The 21,815-nt window shown below is 44.4% G+C and overlaps 1 protein-coding gene across 2 annotated transcripts in view; it reads left to right on the forward strand.

Annotated features, from left to right (window-relative positions):
• Positions 1–21,815, forward strand: part of drn (zinc finger AN1-type doctor no) — a 101,366-nt gene that overhangs the window by 24,912 nt on the left and 54,639 nt on the right. Inside the window, exon 3 of one of the 2 annotated variants that reach the window (XM_072303395.1) lies at positions 5,658–5,740. The gene's annotated coding sequence lies outside the window, so the exon portion shown is untranslated. Of the gene's footprint in view, positions 1–5,657; positions 5,741–13,151; positions 13,715–21,815 lie in introns of those variants that run through there. The other variant, XM_072303396.1, reaches the window with a different exon arrangement.

Below are 21,815 nucleotides of genomic sequence, written 5' to 3' on the forward strand. Positions count from 1 at the left end.
ACTGTAATCAGTGTAACGTGACACATTAGTGGGTACTGTTCCGTTAGCCTTCGACATACGTCAGCTGGTCGTATTAGAAGTCAAACGGAACCATGTGAATCAAGACATGAGCCCTGAGACCCATAACAATACATAGGTAACAGGGCTCACGTCATAACGCACATAGTTCCGTTTGCGCGCTCGCATCCTTGATTTTCTCGCACTTGCAACCTTGGTTCACTCTTGCTTTCTTTATTTACACCCCCCTTCCTCCCCACCATCCCTCGCCGGAGGGGGGAGGGGCAGGTTCGGTCACCGGACGGGCCGTCCGACCCCCCCCCCCCCCTCTACGCGGCCTGCCGTTGTGCAAGTGAGCGCAGTGCGACTTGCTAGACGCATTGTGCGGAGACACGACCTTGAATACACGGCGGGGGGCGAAGGGGGGGGCACCGTCTCCCTTCCTTGTTCCACCGCTATGTTGTCTGCTTGTACTCATGAACTATTCTGCGGGTTTTGTTTATTTTTCGTTTTTATTTTGTTGTTCTCTCCTTGCTTTGTTGTTTATTTTGCGATCGTCCGCGGGGGAAGGGCTTGCCAAAAATCAAAATTGAGTTTTTGGAATCGTCGGAAAACTGGGCCGTAGGGAGAGAATTTTTCGCCATCCCGAGCGTCGAAGTCGAAATCGCAGCTTGCCCTCTTCGGGACTCGGCTCCAAGGTTGCCAGATTGTGCCGTTAAATTGACATATTTTACATGAATTTAAGTGGGGAATAGTTCTGATTTTTCAGCACCTGGCAACTATGCTCGGCACTCAGTCGCGGATTTCTTTTTTCTGACTTGTCCGTGACTTTTGACTTTTGTGCTCTGGTATTTTTTACGTATTGTCAGGAAAAACGGGGATTTTTGTCGTTCGATTCAGGGAAATGGGGAAACGTACCTAGGGTTGCAGATAGTTCCAGGTCTCCGCAACTTTCTGCCACGCGTTGGTTTTTTTTTCCTTCTCGCGAAGAGTGCAACAAACCGTGCCGATGTACATTTTGTTAAATATTAGAACGCTGGTTTTCGCAAACCGTCACCTTGCCGCGTCGATCAAAATTTTGTCAAACCAGGGTGTGTGTTCCCTAGCCTCCGAGCCACTGCCGGTGGGTGGGTGGGGGGGGGGGGGTGTTGGTGGTTGTTAAACAATAAAACTAGCAACCCTGTCTCTGCAACTATAACGAGCCGGAGACCATGGCTCTGTGGTGTGGACCGCGATGACGGTAGCGGCATCACCGCGTTGCGTACACCGACTTTATTTTAACCAAGTACTCGAGCGCCTCGCGTGCCTCCTCCCCCTTCCCTCGCCTCCCCGCCCCCCGCCCCCATTTCCACCGTTTATTTTTTTTACTGTTCCTCCGAGCCGGATCGGCCATTAAGCCTCGCGGATGGGATCCTTATTGTCTCCGAGCTGCAGATTAGCGGCAAGGTCAGACGTGGCATAGGCGAAGGTATTTTTATTTTGCCCGCCTCGCCGCGCCGCCCGGGCTGGGATCTCGCGAAATTTCAAGATCACTCTTTTTTTTTACGCGGAAATCCGACGGGCTCTCCGAGATCGTCCGCCGAGAGGGGGGAGGGAGGGGAGGGAGGGAAAGAGAGGGGGGAGGGGCGTCTGGCGCTTTCTCGAGGAGAGCTAACGGTCTGGGAAATGCGAGGGATACCTGGTGTCGAGTCAGCGTTCGCAGGGTTGCCACAGTCAGGGAAAACCGGAAAATGTCGGGGAAAATGACGTAAATGTCAAGAAAATTTGTTGACACATCTTCATTTGCTTTCTAGAATGAGATTGAGGTTTCGAACAACAAATTTTGCCTGAATACTATTTTCAGTTATGCCTTTTCAACCATCCGTCACATCTTCAATTGCCAGGGAATTTCACCAAAGTGTGTCAGGGAAATCAGGGAAATGTCAGGGAATATCATTTTCTAAATTCTGTTGCAACCCTGCGTTCGAGAAACTCGAGTATTTCAAAGAGGGCGAGGGGTTGAACTAATGATTGAATTCCACTTTTACGAACAAGCTCAAGGAGTAGTTTTTCATGAAAAATGTCCAGAAATTTTCGGAAACTTTTATTCGTAAACAGGGTTGCCACGGTCAGGGAATTCAGGGAAAACCTGGAAAAGTCAGGGGAAAAAAGTGCTCTGGAAAACCTGAAAAAGTCAGGGAATTTGACCAAAAACAGCTACAATTTTCACGAGTTGCTTAAAATCTTTCTTTTTTCGGTTTTGAACGCAATATAAATTGCAATGAAGTGGCATATCTCGCGATGCATTCAAGAGTTAAATTATGCAGCCGTATTTGGTCGCCAACGCAACAAGCAACGCAAATTGGAATGCCCAGTTTTTGTGTGTAATTTTGAAGTTTCAACTACTACCGATGACTAACGACTAACTGTTTAATTTTCTTCTTTAAAGTAATTCGAGTGTCTAGGATTATTGCAAACGCAAAGCATCTAAGTTCTTGAAAAAATAAACCATTTGAAGCTCACTTTAAAAATAGGTGTTTGAAAAATCCTGGGAAGGGAGAGATAAATAGAGAAACGAACACCAGGGAAGACCCTTTTTTTTAGAGTGTTTCTTCAAAAGAACAATCGTTCCAAAGTTTTCATTTCTAAAACAATTATTGGGTTGCTAAAGAAAAGGAATTTATACAACAACACGAAATAAAATAGTCGGTACTGATGACAGAACCTTCACTGGGCTCTTGCACTTTCTTTTTTGTGCTTATAGAACTTTCTTTGTTATGCTTACAGAACTTTCTTTGATATGCTTACAGAACTTTTCTGTTGTGAGAACAGAACTTCGGTCGTGAATACATCGTATTCTGTCCTCATAACGGAAACTTCTGTAGCGGTAATAAAGAGAGTACAGGAGCCCTATGAACAGAACTTTTTTTTCATTGAAGTATACATTGGTTTGATAAAGTAAGCGATTGGTCGATGCCGAAGTCAGCACCTTCCGTCATGGTTGGCATGAGGCAAATATTCATCAATGTGTCTCAGTCTAATTAAAGTATCCCCATGTACGTGTTGTATGCCCATCATCTTACCGGGGCTACACCGCAGGCGAATTCTCAATTCTATTCACACCCTGCTCGAAGAACCGCGGACTAATGATTTCGGAATTCTATTTTTACAACCTGATTCTGAAATTTTATCACATTTAAATACCGTAGAGAATACGCTTGAAAGTTATCACTAACGCCCCGGCATCACAGCATCAACTTTGGAAGATTATTATGAGCTTGAAATTTGATGTTTGACCACACAATTGTTACCGGCGGCTTCTTTCAGAATTTCACGTACCAATCTTTATTCCTTTTTAAAATCGTTCACTCTATTCTCTGACTGGGGTTACGTCAGCCAGACGGACGCGCCCCCTCGTTGGAGGAGCAACGTTGTTGATCACCCTGTAGAAGGGAGAGCCGGTGCGGACAAGGGCTAGGTGCGGCCGATATACGACTCCTGGCGAGGCATCTCATGGGTGGAGGGGCCCAAGAAAGACGGAAGACGGAATGGGTAGCGGGCCCTGGACTCGGGCACGGTGGGCCGTGGGGGCGGGCCACCGGGACTCCCGGCCCGAGGCCCTGGGGCCGTCCGAGTGCAGTTGCACCGGAGCAGCCCCCCCCCCCCCCCCTGCCGCTCCCCCTTTCCAACTTTCCACCTTGGGGAGGTTGCGGTGCTGCGTTGGGATGCGCAGGTGTCGCAGGAGGGCAGGGGCCGATTCTTCCCCGCTGCTGCACTCTTGTACCCGAGTCGGGAACTCGGCAAGTGGCAACGCACTCGGTTTTCGTTCCAGGCGGAGCCTCGCGTAGTCCGCTCCAGCTGTCGAAAGCCTCCGTTCTCCACCGAAAACCATTCTTCCAGCCCTGTTATTGAATCCGTGTCGATGCGACAAGACAAGAAGTAGCCCCAGCTTTACCATGCAATACATCGCATTTCGATGTCTTATCGTGCCGCTTTAACATTTCAAGAGAAAAAAAAGAGGGAAAACGGGGAAGAAGACTGAAATGCAGGGTTGTCAATTAGGGAAAACCGGGAAACGTCAGGGAAAATTTGTTAAAACACCTTCATTTGCTTTCTAGAATGGGTTTGAGGTTTTCGAACGACAAATTTTGCCTGAAAACTATTTTCAATTATGCCTTCTGAACCATCCATCATATCTTCAATTGTCAGGGAATTTCGCCAAATTGTGTCAGGGAAATGTTAAGGAATTTCATTTTCTAAATTCTGTGGCAACCCTGGCAGGGCCGGATTTATTTACTTGCCGCCCATGGGCCGCCTGTATTTTGCCGCCCCCTTCTCATTCGTTTTGAAACATCAATAAAAACCATCAAGTGAACGTGCCGGAGGAAAAGAGGCGTATAAGACGCGTTTACTCGTGTTGGTCACATTTTTTGCGAAAGCCCTGTCAACACTACTAGCAAAAGTTCACGGAACTTTGCGCGAAAGTTAAGTTCCGTAAACCTATCTTTGTATGGACAAGGCCCTCCATGTATAAGAGATGAACCAAAAAATTATGAAAGAACAAACATAAATGTGGTTTAATAATTTTAACTTCCGCCGGCACTCCTCGCTGACCGCACTGTGCTTGACGCAATGCGTGAAGTATTCCTACAGTCTTACATGCGCTATGCGTTTCGGGCTGACCGCTGCTGCACGCACTGTGTTTGACGCAATGCGTGAAGTATTCATGCAGTCTTGTAGGCGCTATGCGTTTCACGCTGCCCGCTGCTAACCGCACTGTCTTTGGTGCAATGCGTGTAGTATTCACGCAGTCTTGTAGGCGCTAATATTTGTTACATTCTGACCGCCGCGCCGAGGGTTTCTCCTTTTCAGCTCACGTTTTCGTCATCATTGCTCTCCGTGCCGCGCCGTTCCAGGCCAAATTCCGTGTTCGGTTTCTCTCATTGTCTTAACTCGACTAATTAAAGGTGCTGTCTTTTGTATCACAGGAGGACGACAAAATTAGAGATATACTCTCAGGAAATGAGAGATTTTGTCACCTTTTCCCGTTGGTTTTTTTTTTTTTTTTTTTTTTTTTTTTTTTTTTTTTTTTTTTTAATCTGATTTTTCTTTATAGCTACATTTAAAAAAATTGCAAAATTTGCCGCCATGTGGCCATCCCCTTAATCCGGCCCTGAACCCTGGCAAACGGGAAAGAAGACTGAAATGCCATTCTGAAGAAACTTGAGACGTTTTGACTCAAAACTGAGTTATTTTCAGTCGGAAAATAAATGCAAAATTAAAATTATCGAAGAAGAAACCTGAGACTTACATGTCGGTGGCCGAGATCCGGGTAAATCAAACAAAAAAATGCATTAACATTTAACACGCATTTAATATTTCAATGATCGGCCCGCATGGCCGGTGTCACAGCGCGGCCAACGGGGCTCCGTCCATTCGGATCTCGGGGTCTCCACAGGCTATTATCAGAGAATTTCAACAAGTCAGAGATATCAGGTGAAAGACTTGAAATTTGAAAAATCTTGAAACCTAACATGGGGGGGGGGGGGGGGGTGTCATTAGCGCTGTCCAGTATCGCCGGGAGTTGATCTTCCAACTTTTTTCCTTCCTTGAGCGTGTGTACGAACGGATTTTTCTGAGAAGGAAGTGTTGCCTAAAGTTTGTCATTTTATCTGTTTCAGAATTTTGCAAAAGGATTATCCGCAAGATTTCACTTGGATGCAAATCCAAACAACATGTTTGGTAGTGTCCATATTCGATTTAGGTAAGTGTAACCGAAATGATTTTTTTACCCTCATTATCTCGCAAGATTTCGATGTGTTCAATGTGAAATTTTGACGACGAGACACATCTTTCAGGGGTCAAATTGGACTAAATTTTGCAAGAAGGAACCACTACTCTGAGCTCATCCGTAAAACCACCCATCCGCTCAGGAGAAGTAATGGTCCACACGTTGTTACTGAAATGAGGCAGAAATATTAGTTCCTTATTGCAAAACGAGGTCGAATTCTTACCCTGTGTCGTGGTCCATCCGGCAAAAATCGCTTGGCCGAAGATGTGTCCTTCTCGGGCGAAGCGCGAAGGCCCCTTTCCAGTGAGCTGCCGTGTTAAGGAAGAACGCCGTATGAACATTCGAGAGTTGCCAAATTTCTCCGGATGAAACATGTATTTCTAAGGAAAGTTATGCATGTTTTTCCGTGAAATTTTCAGACGTTTTAGATCAAATTGCGAAGAATATTATCTGAAAAATTTGACAAAAAATACCAACAAATTTTCCCGTAAATTCGGCTTTTATCAGAGGAGATCTGGCAACGTCTGAAGGCTCTTACGGCGTTTTTACTTAAGACGGCAGAGTGGACGATCGCATATGGGTGTTAGTAGACGGCGCTCGAGCGGGTAACAAAGAGGGACAAAGACTTTGGCGAAGTGGAAGCGGAGCCGTGAACCCCGGGTCCGGACAAAGACAGCTGTTGCTCCGGCCGACGACGGAAACGCAGCGCAGCCGCCCGGCCGCCGAGCCCGAGCTGAGAGTTTGCCAACCACGACTTTTCCGCGTGATCTTGACGAGCGTCTCGACGCAGCTCCCGGCCCCGTCCGGACAATCCTCCGCTCACAGACACAGACTCCTCGCCGAAATATATGGCACAGATCGCGGATCGTCCCCGGTCGTAAAACTCGAGTTGATCAAGGGCGATGGCTCCTCGGACGCCTTTGTGCCCGACCGGACCCTTGTGTCGCCGTCTCCAGCCTTGGTGAGTCAGCCCGGCTGTCAGGAATGGACCAGGCTTCCCGATTTATGGGATTATCGCGAGAATGCGCGGCTCGGAGACCTTGAGATGAAAGAAAGGAAAGCGAGTCGCACCATGTCGCAGTCGTCTAGATCAACCGCGGTCGGACGACTCACAGTCGGAAGCGATATGAGGGTTCAGTCGTTCAAAATGCTCCAGGTTTAGCCAGGGTAGCATGGAACGTAAGAAAGAAATGATAGATTTGATCAGAGTTGCTACAGTCAGGGAAAACCGGGAAATGTCAGGAATTTTAAAAGGTCAGGGAAAATGGAAATGTCAGGAAAATAGTCTAATCACCTTCATTTGCTTTCTAGAATGGGTTTGAGGTTTCGAACAACAAATTTTGCCGGAAAACTATTTTCAATCATGCCCTCTTTACCATCCGCCACATCTTCAATCGTCAAGGAATTCCACCAAAATGTGTCAGGGAAATGTCAGGGGATTTCATTTCCTAAATTCTGTGGCAACCCTGTCTTTGTCTATATAGATTTGTCTATCAATTTCAAGAATCAGCCCGCAGGAACGACTGTGAATACGGCCCTCTAACTCTGAAAATTCTTAGCAATATTATTGACCAATCACAAATCGGAGAAATCCTTTTTTCCCCGCGCGGCCGTTCATTTGTCGAACGTCCGACGTCATACCCCAGGACGTGCGGAAAGACGTACGACATCGGGTTGATTCAACGACTCTACAATGAGCGTTGAGATATACGAGTACATGGAGGAAAAAGAAGAAAAAGAGGGAATAAAAGTCACGGGATTATCGTCTTGGGGAAGGAGTCCCGATGGGCGACCGACCAAGTTCAACGATTCCGAAAACCCGGGACAAAGCGGACTCTGACACGTGATTCAACGACCTCCAGCGAGGACGACTAGTTTCGCGTAGAGATCCGACCCGACTCGACCCGACCGAAATAGACTCTTGAGCCTCCTCTGCAGCCCGGCCGGACCCCGGACCCCGGACGCAACCGCGCTAGATAAGATCGTCGACACCCTAAAGCATCCCCCGCAACTACCCTTTGTGCACTGAGAAATAGTGTCGGGTCCTTTAAACTCTAAGTCAAGTTTGCCACAGTCAGGGAATACTGGAGAATGTCAGAAAATTTTATAAAGTCAGGGAAAACCGGGCAATGTCAGGAAAAAATCATCAAGTCACCTTTATTTGCTATCTAGAAAGGGTTTGACGTGTCGAACAACAAATGCCTGAAAACTACTTCAAATCATGCCTTTTTAAGCATCTGGCATATCCTCATGTCAGGGAATTTTACCAAAATTTCGGTGTTGACGTTTCGAACTTCAAATTTTGCCTGAAAACTATTTCTGAAAATGTCTTTCAACAATCTGGCACCTGTTCAATTGTCAGGGAATTTCGCCAAAATGTGTCAGGGCAATCAGAGTAATGTCAGGGAACTTAATTTTCCAAAGTCTTTAGCAACCCTGGTAAGCACGGTGTTCATTTTCTGCCGTAAAGTTCGGTTTTTGTAACTGCACTCGGGGTTCTTGAACGGTTATGCTCGGTTTATGCAACTGAGCTTTTCGGAGGCTCGGTCTCACAACAGGGTATCTACCGTAAGTAGAAACCTGAAAAACGGGAAAATATTAGGAAAATCGGTCGTAGAGCAGGAAATTCCCAGTGCGTCAAACATTTTTCAACCACCATGCAGTCTAACTTAAGCAAAAGTTGAATATTTGATGCAAACCATTTAACATGTTGGTCGGTGAAATCAAACAAGTGTCAAAATGTGTGTCATCAATCGCATCTTGAACTCTGTTTAATCGGTAAAACAGCACAGCGAAGTGGATACAGATCGACGTGCTCATAGGTCAAGAAATTGCCTACTCGTGAAAATTGTAGGCGTTCATTCAAACGCGGTGCCAGTGTGTTCAAGTCGTAATAATTATAAATTATGGAACTCTATGATGCTATAATGTAGCAAAATTTGCCCCACGTGCTGAGTCCAAGGGATGTCGGAGAGCAGTAATTTTGTCGAAATGGACGTCATTCCGATATACCTGCAGTAACTCCACTGTATCCCGGAAAATGGAGCTTGACAACATTATTAATCGCATCTTGACCTCCGTTTAATCGGTAAATGAGCACGGCGAAATGGATACAAATCAACGTACTCCTATGTCAAGAAATTGCCTACTCGTGATAATTGAAGGCGTTTATTCCGACGCGGTGCCAGGATACTCTCGTACGTAATTTTGAATCTGAACCAGAATGACTTCAATAAAACAGCGAAAGTTTTCTGGAGGATCATCTCACACTCGACAAAAACCGGGGACTTTTTCGCCGAAATTTTCCGCTCGAACGGATCCAGACCCGTTTCCTTTTTTGGATTGACCGCTTTCCAACAAGGTATCTCGGCAGACCTCCTTCCGCATGTTTTCTACGACCGCAGAATGCCGACAGAGGGAGCGACATCGCTATATGGGTCAAGGTCGTCGACCATTTCCCTCCGCAACCGTCCACCCCCCCCCCCCCCCCATTCGTCCCCGCGTTGACTGTTGACCGCCCCCGCCCCCCCTCGACGTTAGGCGGGCGGGGCACGCGCGCTTGATGACAAGCGGAAGTTAGAGCTTCGACTTCCGCTACCTGTGGCGCGAGGCACATGGGACGAAGATAGGACTTAAATATTTGATAACTCGAGGGTAATTAATTGGAATCGGAGCGCATGAACACCCGGGTGAGTTACGAGGGATCGGGACCGAAATGAAAACGAAAGAGGTCTGCAATGGAAATCCTCGACAGTTAGTAGCATTGTGTTTCGTTTACATTTTGAATAAATGGGAAATAATCTAGATTTCCTCACCTTCCGGCCAAAGTATTACAAGCGCTATGCGACGTTTTAAAATTTCCGCCGCCACTTTATTTTTACAGAGAAATTGTTGGTTGAATCTCACTGAATTTCATCGGTAGCGCAAAGAAACTTTAGTGAAATTTTCAGACAGCCTAGTTGAACAATTTCTCCGCAAATAAATGAAACTGCGGCGGAAATTTTGAAACATCGCATGCCGCTTGTGATACTTAGGCCGGAAGGTGAAGATTTTCAGGGTGGGATCGATTTCCGACCTTACAACAAGGGTGTCTACGAATATTTCGTTGGGGATTTTCCTGATTTCCCCGGATATTTCAAATGAAGCTTCCGGATATTTTGTGCGAATAAACGAAATCTAGTTTGATTTTACACAGTGAAATATTTTATAGATTGGATCAAATGTTTCACTTTTGCATGTGTTGAACCGTATGAAGGTTAAGATGTGCTTGACTCACTCTGAATTCCCTGGTCTAAGACCAATTTTCCTAATAATGTCCTGGTGGCATTAAATATCATATTCTCCGGTTTTTATCGACTGTAGACACCCTGCAAGACGGTTATCACCGACTGCACTCGTTAACAATTTCGTTCTAGTACGGGTCTAGATTGAAAATATTTTACCGAATGTATTGCACCAACATTTTTCCTGGAGGCAAATTCAAGAATTTTAACGCTTAAATCGCGGTTTTATTTCCATTGATCGAGCTAGGAAGTTTCACGATCCGCCATTTTTGTGCCTTGAACAGCCTTATGAAGGCTACGATGACTAAAAGATCAGGAATGGATGATAGCGCTCTTACTCTCCCTATAAAGGTATTCTCGTCAGAAATGTTGCTGTGCTAAAGAAGAACGCAGTATGAGCTTTGGGGCGCTGCCAAATTTTCTCTGATAAAATGCGAATTTTCATAAAATCTTGTCGATATTTTTCTTTAAATTCTGCAGGGAATTTAATTCGCACTTTAATCTACAGTATCTGAAAGTTTTGAGGAAAAATAAATGCACAACTCCTATAAAATGAATGTTTTATAAAGCGAAATTAGGCACGTACGGATGTTGATACAACGTTTTGCCTTAGCACGGCAAAGCCGTCTGCCGTGCAAAGGAAAAACACTGTATGAACCATCAGACGTTGCCAAGTATCCTCCGACAAAAACCGAATTTACCTGGAAAATTGTGAATATTATCTTCTGTAAGTTTCAGGCAATTTTGTACGCAATTTAATCTAAAGCATATGAAAATATCAAGGAAAATACGCATAAACGTTGTCAAAAATACATGTTTTATCAAGGGAAATTTGACAACGCTCGAATGTTGATACGGCGTTCTTCCTAGGACGGCAGAACGGATCCTCCAGTGTTGGCACTCTCACTGGAAAGGCACTCTAGATGGCGGACGGGAAGCTTTCTCGGACGGGTGTTACGGCGCGGCGACCGGTCGGTGCGGTGGGCAACCGGTTGCTTTCCGGTCGGTCCCGGTCGGCCAGCAGCGTGATTACGACTCGAGAGCAGGGTGCGCAGGAAGCAGGCCGACCGACTACTATAGCCGCGTCCAGTGATGGCCGCTCCAACGAGCGCTCTACGCCAACGCGGCGCGGCGTAATCGCTGCTACAGAACGGCGAACTGGATACAAATCTACGTACTCCTAGGTCAAGAAATTGCCTACCCGTGAAAATTGAAGGGGCTTCGTCAAACGTCGATGTGCTCTAGTTTTTAAGTTTCGACTCTCGAACAGAACGATCGCACGCGAACAGCAATTCGTAACCTACTCGATGAATCCAAGGGCTGTTGGAGAGCAGTCCGTGTGCTGGAATTGATTTCATATCGAACGTAATAGCAGTAAGTCCATTTTGTTCCCGAATGAAGGGCGCGCCGCCGGCGCCGTAGCCCCCGAGCACTGTGAAAAACGATAAAATTAACTGTGCTACCTGTTTTGGAGCACTTGCGAGTGCTCGATAGGCCGCTGTGATTTAGACAGGGTGTTTCCATGGATCAGAAAGAAACATTTATCTTTTTTTTTTTACCTACTAGGGCAAATATGGATAAAAACTCACAAGAAATGGGTGCATTCTACATGATGCAGCACCAAGTGTGTCTGTAGCTTCACAAGTATCAGAATCCCACATTAAGGAGGCCCAGTGTTTTAGTGGAGTCATTCTTTTAAAGAGTCGAAACGTTGAATCGAGAGCATTCTGTCCCCGCGTTTGATGAAACGCCTTCATTTTCCACGAGTAGGCAACTTCTTGCCCTAGGAGCACGTTGATTTGTATCCATTTCGCCGTGCGAAGGCTCCACCTCTCAGCAACTCCCGACACGTTTTCTCTCATTTGGATGGAGATTTGGAATCCTATATTGAAGCCTCCATTGACATCTTGTAGATTTAGTTTGCCCATCCATCACTCCAGTTTTAATTAATGTTTTAATTTTTTCCCCGTTTTAACACGACACGTAGATTCTAGACTAGAGGTAACAACACCTTGTAAATCTGATCTGCCTTGCTCTCGGAAAAAATGCGCTGATTTAACAATACAATTGCTGAAAAAAAGTGACTGCAATGTTTCAATGTAGATTTTACAACAAAAAAATGATACCGTGAGCACCCCGTTGTTAAATTAGCTGACAATAGTGGTTAAAGTAGCATTTTTGTTGTAAAATCTACGTTGAAACATTGCAGTCACTTTTTTTAGCAATTGAATAGTTAAATCAGCAATTCAATTTTTTCCGTGTAAGGAAAAGCGCCATATGAGCCTTCAGACGTCGCCAAAATTTTGATAAAATTAAACATTTTAAGGAGTCATGTTATTGTACTCCTTTCAATTTTTCAGAGAATTTTAATCGCAACATAATCTAAGGTACCTTAAAAATTAAAAAAAAAAATACTTGTAACTTTCCTTAAAAATGCACGTTTCATATGCGGAAATATGGACATGTTCGGATGTTTATGCATCGTTTTTCCTTAGCACGGCAATGAATACGATAATGAGTGAAGTCTATGAAATGCCATCATCTAAATTTCTCACCCATTCAGTGACTAGAGAAGAAACAAAGATAGAATTCCTTTTCTTTAAAGGGAAACCTTCGTTTACTTTTTTGCTCTGCGTTTAAGTCTCCGAGAAAACGCTGTCAATTTTCTGCCGTGTCTGCAGTAAGTCATGTTCAGTTTAGTAGCTGCGTCCACGATTAGACGAAGACGCTGAAATGTCAGTTCTACTCTGCTTTCAAGTCTCCGAGAAAACCTTATAATTGCTCTTGGCGTCAACCCAAGCCGCCGTCAGCTCGAAACCTCGTCGACGACAATCCGTGATTCCCGGCCTCGTGCGGCAACAGCGCGTGACGTCACGAATCCTCGACTTGGCAACACCCCACCGAATGATAATATCACACGCGGTGCCCATCCGCGGCGCAGCACACCAGCAGCGTTCAATTACACGTCGACGAGCACGAGTGTGAGTGAGATAGAGTGATAACCCGCAGTGGAGGGCGGGGGGGGGGGGGGGGGCGCCTCGCGCATGCCCCCTCCCGTCCGTATGATAATAGCTCGGGAGCCGGAGCTGGATTTCCAACATCCTCGCCTCGGCTCCGAGCTTCAGTCTCTGAACAGATCTCGCGCGCGCACGACCCTCGGACCGAGTCCCCAACAATTCTAGTCGAAATTTATTCTAGTTTCCAATCGATTACTCAGTAGTGTTTCCAAACCGAGAGAATTGCTCTTGTGTATTTCTGCGGTTGTGCTCTCCGAATAGTTTCTTGACCAAGTTTTGTATCCGCGACGCCGCGTGCGGATTTCTTCCTGCCGATTTCGTCCCCGACGCAATTTCCTTTGTGTCGAAGCAGACAAAGCTCTGATTTTCTTGTGGTTTTTTTTTGTGTGCTGTGCTGTGTGGAGGAAGTTCCCTCGACGACGACGGTATCGCTGAGCGCGATATCCGAGTGTGTTTTTTTTTAATCAGTGGCCGAGTTGATGGTGTTCACGACACCGCCGAGTTGCGTCATTTTTTAGTGCGCAGTTTTCGTGGTGATATCTGCTGATTTGTCATCATGGGTGTCCACGATAGTGCTTCCGTAGGACTCGCGTCCAGGACTTGAAGCCCACGACCTGCCAACCATGATTTTAGCCTTTTACAATTTTGTGAGTATTGCGTCATACCTTTGTCTGGCCGCGCATTTCGTCGGGCCTTTTGTTTTCCTTATCTCCTTTGTGTGCGAGCCGTCCTTTGTTGCTGGGTTTTACGCAATGCAACAACCACTTGTTGCCAGGGTTTTTTTCGGGTTTTGATCGTGGACGATGCGATTTTCATCGGTAGCTAGCGTTGAGTGAACATCTCGTTGCTTGTCGATCGGCCCTACTGCTAGGAGTGAGGCTTTGTCACAAAGTGTAGACCAAGAAGTCGAGATCTCATTGTCCGGTCCTTCCATTTATTCATCGCTTTGTTCACATAATTTTGAATGTAATTATGACCCATGCGGCGATTCACGCAGTCAGAACGTGCAATTGTTCGTCACAAATTACGAAGTTAACCTCATCTCGCAGCACTAAATTTCGCTGCTCGAGGTTCTTTGTAGGTGGAGTCTCAGGGGCAATATTTCTATCGGGCTTCAATTTTGAATTTAAGCAATTGTATGTCTCACCTTATCAGCTTAAAATTTTATGTTGCAAGATTTGACCGATTCGCACGAGAGGCATGTGCTAATTTCAGTATCGGCTTAAAACCTACATGGAGTGTGAATTTGTGGGGTAATTTTTAAAATATTTCTAATGACTCCCCATATCAAACGAAATCAATAGGTGAAACCCCCCGTAGACCTCTCCATACTTCATTAAATTCGATGAACCTAACAATAAATTGGATTTCGGCTTGATTTTCTTTGTACGAAGTGATTGTCAGAACTCGGTATGATTCAAGGAAAAAGTTTCAGAAAGATCGATAAGATCTCAACCTCACACCATAACTTTTTAAAATCAATTATTTCTGTGCTCTTGCGTAGCTTATTAATTGCTCGAGGTTGACGAAAAATATGGCAAAATTCTGTTATCTCACACAGGTTAAACGTCTTTTTATCTATTTCGGTCCTTTCTAATAAATGCAGATGATAAACAATCAGCTTTATTTTGGATCCACCAGCACTGTTATGTAACTGCTCATTATTTAAAGCTAAATAGATTATTAACGTCGGACAAAGACGAATGTTATCTCGTCATGCCAGAGAAAATGACGAAAGTATCAGGGAAAAATTGTTAATTAACTTTTATTAACCTTAATTCATTTCTAGAATGCATTTGACGTTTCGAACAACGAATTTTACCCGAAAACTGTTTGAATTGCGTTAAGCCAAAGGTTACCAGTGCGATTACAGTGTTTTCAAAATCGTGTAACTTCTTTTCTACAATCAGTACTACATGTATGCACAGTATTAAAATATACACAATGACTTTCCCTTACAATTTACAATTTTCGGTGGAAAATCAGAAACTATTTGCTACTATGGAAATTTTTTATACTTATAAATGAAGATGCAGGATTCTCATAACATGACGCTAGTTTTCTCTTGTTAAATGCACTCCATTTCATTGAAATTATGTGTTTTTGGCCTTATGACATAGCTTCAATTGGACGTATTTCTATCAAGCGGAACTATGTGCATTATGACGTGATCCCTGTTATGCCGATATTCTTACGGGTCCCAGGGCTCATGTCTTAATGCACGTAGTTCCGTTTGGCAGAAATACATCCAATTGTCAGAGAATTTTCCTCAAGTGTGTAAGGAAATTTCCTTGTGTAAACTTTGTGGGAACGCTGATAAAATGAGTTGGAATAGCTGCTCGGTCTGAATAGGCGGCTCTCGGCTTATTTTGGGCCTGGCTCGTGGACTGGGAGCGGGAGCTCGGGGAATTGCACAACCGCCGCACTATGGTCCCAATTCACTTTTCAGTGATCAAAAATCATAGCGGCTCTCCGTTTGAGTATAAATACATTTAAGATGTGTTTTCCTCATGATTTTGATGCGCTGAATCCGAATTTGACCTCCGCTTTTCCCTAAAAAATCATTTGCAAAAGTTACTGTCATTTTTTCACAAAAATCACAAACTACCATACGATTGGCTTGTTATACTTGCTTAGATTGGATGAAAACCATGCGTTCATTGCACATACATGTACAGTTCATGTAAAATTAAGAATGTTTTGATTTTTTGACACCCCCCCCCAATTTTTTTTTTTTTTTTTTTTTTTTTTTTTTTTTTTTTAAGGAAAACTGAACTGAAAAAAATGTAATAGATCTAAAATTCATTTGTATTTTAAAAATGTCGAAATAATGCTTCAGAGAAGACTTTTCTTTACGTTGATTTGACGGGAAACGCAAATCGGGTACATAACAATGTTGAAGAGCGGGGGTGCAATATTGTCACGTTAAGAAAAATTCAATCAACAATGGATAAATATTCGGAGAGTAAGAAATTTTACATCAATAGGTACTTTCTAGGATTGAAAAGAGCGTTTTTAAAGATAAAACTGCGGAACGGAAAACTTCCCAAAAAATCTCAAAAAGTAGGGGGAACCAAATTTTTTTCGAAACGGTCAACCTCAAAAAGATTCATAGAAGCTATATAAGTGCGTCTCTGTAGATGCAAAAGTGCTTAGCACGTGTTAAGCCTGCAACTATAGGTGTTTTTCGGGGCAAACAATTGAGTTTTCCTGGGACAAACACGTAGTCACGTAAAAAATTCAAATTTGGTCGAAAAAGCAGGCGGAAGCAATTATTTTTGGTTCGGTTGCCTTTCTAAGGATCTGCAGAAACGACTTAAAAGTGTCTCTGGAGGTGCCAAATGTCTCAGAATATTTTTCGAGGGGCTTTCCAGGGTTGTAAAACAGTATTTTGAAAGAAACACGCAGGTACGAAAAAGATTCAAAATTCGTCCAAAAAGCAAGAAGAACCAACAATTTTTGGTTTAAAATCCTTCTTAAGGATTCATAGAGACTACTTAAGCACGTTTTTGGAGGTGTCGCATGCCTCAAAAAAGTTTAAGACGACTACAGATTGATCGATGGCTAAACTTGCTAAATACCGTTATTTTAGCCACCGACTTAGAGACCTAGTAAATTCGATTTCTCGAGAAAAAGCAAACCAAAGCACGAAATATTTCTACTGTAGCTTCCCAAGGATGTGTAGAAGCTCCCTAAAGGTGTCTCATTAGGTGACCTTTGGTGACTTTTTTTTAAAATGAAAGTTCGTGGGAAAAATCGGCATTTTTTTATGAAAAATAGGTATCCAACTTCTACCTTGTGTGGGATGTGTCAGAATGCCTCGGAGAAAAATTGTAATTAGTGCGTTACAATCCTCTTAGAGTCCTCTACAAAATGGTATAAGCAAGAATTCTGAGAGACCATTTCATGATTCAGGAGAGGCTCCGAACGCTTTGTTAGAAATAGCCACTTCACGGGTCAGAAAATACGTATCCGACTATTTGCACAGTTTGTGACACTTTCAAAGTGACTAGAAATTTTTTTGAGGTATACTACGTGTAGTTTATGACCCGTAGATACTATATTTATCAATTTTGACTTGAAAAAAAAAATGTCGTCCAATTTCATAAACATCGATTTTTGAGCGCTCCCGAGCGGATTGGGACCATAGTGCGCCGCGCCGCGCCGGGCGGGCGGAGGAGCGTGGAGGGCCCGAGCGACGTCGACGTCGAATCATGCGGCAACGTCATGATGCGTGCATGATAAGCGTAGAAATCCACTCGACTGGGCCGCCGCGATTCCGTGAATAAAACATGGGATTCGTCGGCAAAACACGACTGCCGCGCTTCGCGTCGCCCAATTCGCCCGCCGCGGGCTCCACGTCATCGGGGCACCCGACCCGACCCGCGGACACCCCTCGGTGAGTCACCGCGCTCCGAGTGCCGTGACGTCACTTCCAGCCGCAAAGTTCGGCCGACTAATCGCACTTCCTCTCGCGGGGGGAATGGCTTCCAGTGGATTTGCCGGGGTTGCCATAGTCGGGGCAACCGGAAATGTCAGGGAATTCGGCCATGGAAATGTAAATCGGTACATTGTCGTTTCCCTCACGAAATGACGTAACTATATTGCAATGTTATCAACTCTTCTCTCTCAGGTTGTACAGGGTGTTTGAAAGTCCGGAAATAGTACTGATTTTTTAAGGGCGGTCCGGAAGTCCTGAAAAATTGCGTAAATTCCACAAGAAGGTCCGGAATTTTTCTTATTTTCCTGTCATGTTTGTCTCAATTTGAGCGAAATTCAAAGTTTTTAAATTTCGTCAATAATTGGAAGTACCGACAAAGTACTGAATTTTTCTGTTGAGGAGGTACTGAATTTCTTGGGAATGTACCGAAAAAGCACTGTGCAAGTACTGATTTTGGTTAGTCTGCTCTAAAAGGCACCCTGCTGTATTTTTCCAAGGATAATCATGTTCATTTCTAACTGAAAATGAGATCTCGTGCAAAAACCAGACTAGTTTAGGACAAAAATTGCACAGCTACCTTCTTGTAAAAAATTGAATTGTTTGAGTCAGTACTGCAACCTCGGAATGGAGTTACGTTATTTCGTTAGAGAAACGACGAACCGGCAAAGGAAATAACATAAGTGGAAAGAAAATTTGTTCTTATCATTTTTACATCAAGTGTCGAAACATTCTTAGCGTTGCCATGAATCAAACGCGTGCGCGTCGCAAACTGTCGCTCTCATTTACAGGGTTGCCACAGTCAGGGAAAACCGGGAAATGTCAGGGAATTTTATGAAATCGGGGAAAATGACGAAAACGTCAGAGAAAATTTGTTAAATCGCCTTCATTTGCTTTCTAGAAGGGGTTTGAGATTTCGAGCAACAAATGTTTGAAAACTATTTTCAATTATGCCTTCTTAACCGTCCGTCACGTCTTCAATTTTCAGGGAATTCCACCGAAATGTGTTAGAGAAATCAGGGAAATGTCAGAGAATTTCATTTTCTAAATTCTGTGGCAACCCTAAGTTTACAGGGAGTGAAAAGATCAATTCTAGTGTCGAAAATGAGGCCAATATTTAGAGGACTTTTCCACTATTGTCCATTGAGCGGAAGTGTTCAGGATCTTTTAAAATTTACAATCAGGAACACTATGCACGATCCCGAAAGTACCTGTTAATTTTAATCCAATGTTTATAATTTCAACTCTTCATTTGCTTTGTAAAATGGTTTAAACGTTCTGAGCAGCCATGTTGATTGTCCAGTTTTGGAACAGGTCCTTTTTTAATCATTCTCGTCAAATGTCAGGAAGCTTTTAGAAAATGTTTCTGGGAAATGCCGCGGAGTCTCTTTTCTGGATTCTGCGGCAGTCCTGCTCCTGCTATACAACGTTCCTCCGTAGCACAGCAGTGTGACGCACAGTCGATCGAGTCAATCAGAGAGGTCGGATATGAAATTTTTAACTAAAACTGCAAATTCTGATGCTTAATTCGTCACATTTTAAATGCTAAGGGGTATATCCTAAAGAAAATGTCACGGACGCACCCTCCATCCTAATTGAGGGGGATAGTGTTTTTCAGTAAATTCTTGAAGCCTTAAGTAATTTCCGCCGTTATTTAGTGTTTAAATTTTGTAAGCCAATATGGCATATTGTAAAATTACCGGTTACTGAAAACAAAGAAATAAAAAGGAAATCAATGAAATCACTTTTAATACCTCAAAATTGTGTATCCATGAACGGAGTCAAAAGCTTTTAAAGTTTCCAAAATTTTGTCTGACCTCTCCCATTGAATCGATCCACCGTGTGAAGTGGTGGCCGAATATGCAGCTCTCTGGATCCCCACGTCAGTTTCTAGAAGCGAGGTATTCCGTCGGGTACAACGGCATTATCAGAGGCGAAGCTGACGGTTGACCTTGGGATTTTGCGTGTTATCAAGAGAGAGCAGCCAGCCGCGGTGCTCGTGTCCACAGATTATCTCTTGGTCGTCATTCCATTCGTTCGGACCTGGATCATGTCGAGAATCGTCCGTTCGTTTGTCTTTCGAACTAAATCCTCGCCCAGCCTCGGTCCACGTGCTCAGATCGCTTCCAATGGAAAAATGAATCAGTCCTTGTCGAAACTGAACATGTCCATTATCAGATGAGACCTCGAATAAAGGCAGTCATACGAATCTCGAAGCTCATCGCAGAACGGCATAATATGTTCGGTTGTGATATCGATCGACTCGAATGCGGACAAAAGGCCCAGATACACCTGCGAGTTGCAGGCGCTTGTCGAAGGAGAAACACCAATAGGCAAGGAGGATTTCGACAGCTCGACGTCGAGCGATCGAAATCCTGGTTTCCTATTGGTGTACACTTGCAACGAACTCTTGTAACTCACAGGTGTAACTTGCGCTTAAGGAGTAAATCCGAATTCGCATGCAGCTGCTGGCCGATGTTGAAATTGTTCGACGCAGCGATAGACAAAGACGACTGGGGGAAAATGGAGTCACTCTGTTGGTTGAAAATGATCGTTATGGACTATCATGGGTTCTTTCGTGGGTTGCCGTTGGTTAGTCCATTACGTATCTCGTTTGTCCATCGCTAACCACCTGTTTCCTCCGATACGATAGCTTCATTTTGTCTTTGTCTATAGCTTTGTCTCTCAATTTCAATACTCAGCCTGCTGCAGTCGACAAGATCAGAATTGTGATGCTTTTTGTTTTGACGTCCTATCTTCAGTTGCTGGATTATGAGTGTCCGGCAAAAGACAGTACAGAGTGTTCCAAAGGTAAACGCTGATATTTTCAGACTCAAGTTTTGGGATCAAAATAGGAATTTTTCTTTTCCTGAAGAGTTTCCCAGAAACCTCCCTCTTCCTAAGCCAATCCTCCCCTAACTCCTTTCAAATATGATTTCTCCACACGTCGTTAAACTTTCACCCAGGCGGTAGGTCCTAGTCGGGGAATTCGCGGTGACATGAGAAAGTCAGGGAATTCATGGGATAAATCAGGGAATCCAGCGAGAAGCGCATCGACCGGGCACCCCCATCAGACGGCGCCGTTTGGGAAATATGTGCTCAAAGGAAGTACGTTCACGCAAACCCTATTCACATAGTTCCTTTTAGCACAAATCGTCGCCACTCCAACGCATCTCTGTTTCCACGTGAACCCTGTTGTACGTATAAATCCATGCTTTCGAGGGCTCATGCGAAAGTCAAGGTACGTCCCTCCGCCAGAGGAGCGACGAAATACGTCCGGAACGCATTTTGCAACCCGCCTGGCTCAATTTAGAAATACCATGTGCACCAATGGTTTTCCTATGCATACAAGTGTTATTACAGATTAGCCAGAAATGTAGTTCTTCATTGCAAATTGTGGTCATTCTCAGAGAAGCAAACCAGGAACCACTGAAAAATTGAATTCCGACTGTGAAAGCCGTACGTACGGGCTACATAGATATACCGTCCGCGTTCCGGAACCAGAGGCCGAAAGTTCCTGGCGCAGCACCCGGAGCAATTGAAGCTACAGCTCTTGCGCCCGGAAGTTTCGGCCTCTGAGCCCGGAACGGATGGTACATCTACATAGTCGGTAACTTTTTTTTTCCTAATTTCAGTGTGGCTTTTTCCATAATTTGAATCACTAGGAAGTGAGAGAAGGCAAAAAAAGTGAGGGAATTTGAAGCTGAGTAAATGGCTAATGAAGCTGAGAGCTCGTCGTAGAAGGCCTCGCCAGGTTTGAACATAAAGCGACTGAGCACAGCTGCTGTTGCTACGGTCGCGTTCGAGACTGGGTTCTTTGTCTCAGCCCGGTTTCTTTGTGATGTCGTCGGCCGATGACTATCCGACCTAATCCGTGGCGCGATTTGTAAATGGACGTATTTACGCAGGAACAGTCCGTCCTTATGCAGATAGACCTCTTTTGCATAAATTCACCTCGTCCGTGGCTGCCAGAAATAGTTGAATTACTCGTCTGATGACGCTCAGCTTTTTTCATCGCTCACTCGGAATCAGGATGTGAAATGCTTTGTGTCCGCGCACACACAATTCGCCGTTTCCCGGACAAAAGGACCAGGGTTGCCATAGTCAGGGAAAACCGGGAAATGTCAGGGAAAAATTGTCAAGTCACCTTTATTTCCTTTCTAGAATGGGTTTGACGTTTCCAACAACAAATGTCTGAAAACTATTTTCAAATCATGCCTTTTTTAGGCATCTGGCATATTCTCAATCGTCAGGGAAGTTTACCAAAGTATGACGGAGAAATCAGGGAAATGTCATTTTCTAAATTCTGT

This window comes from Bemisia tabaci, chromosome 8 (genome assembly GCF_918797505.1).
Source record: "Bemisia tabaci chromosome 8, PGI_BMITA_v3".
NCBI lineage: Eukaryota > Metazoa > Arthropoda > Insecta > Hemiptera > Aleyrodidae > Bemisia > Bemisia tabaci.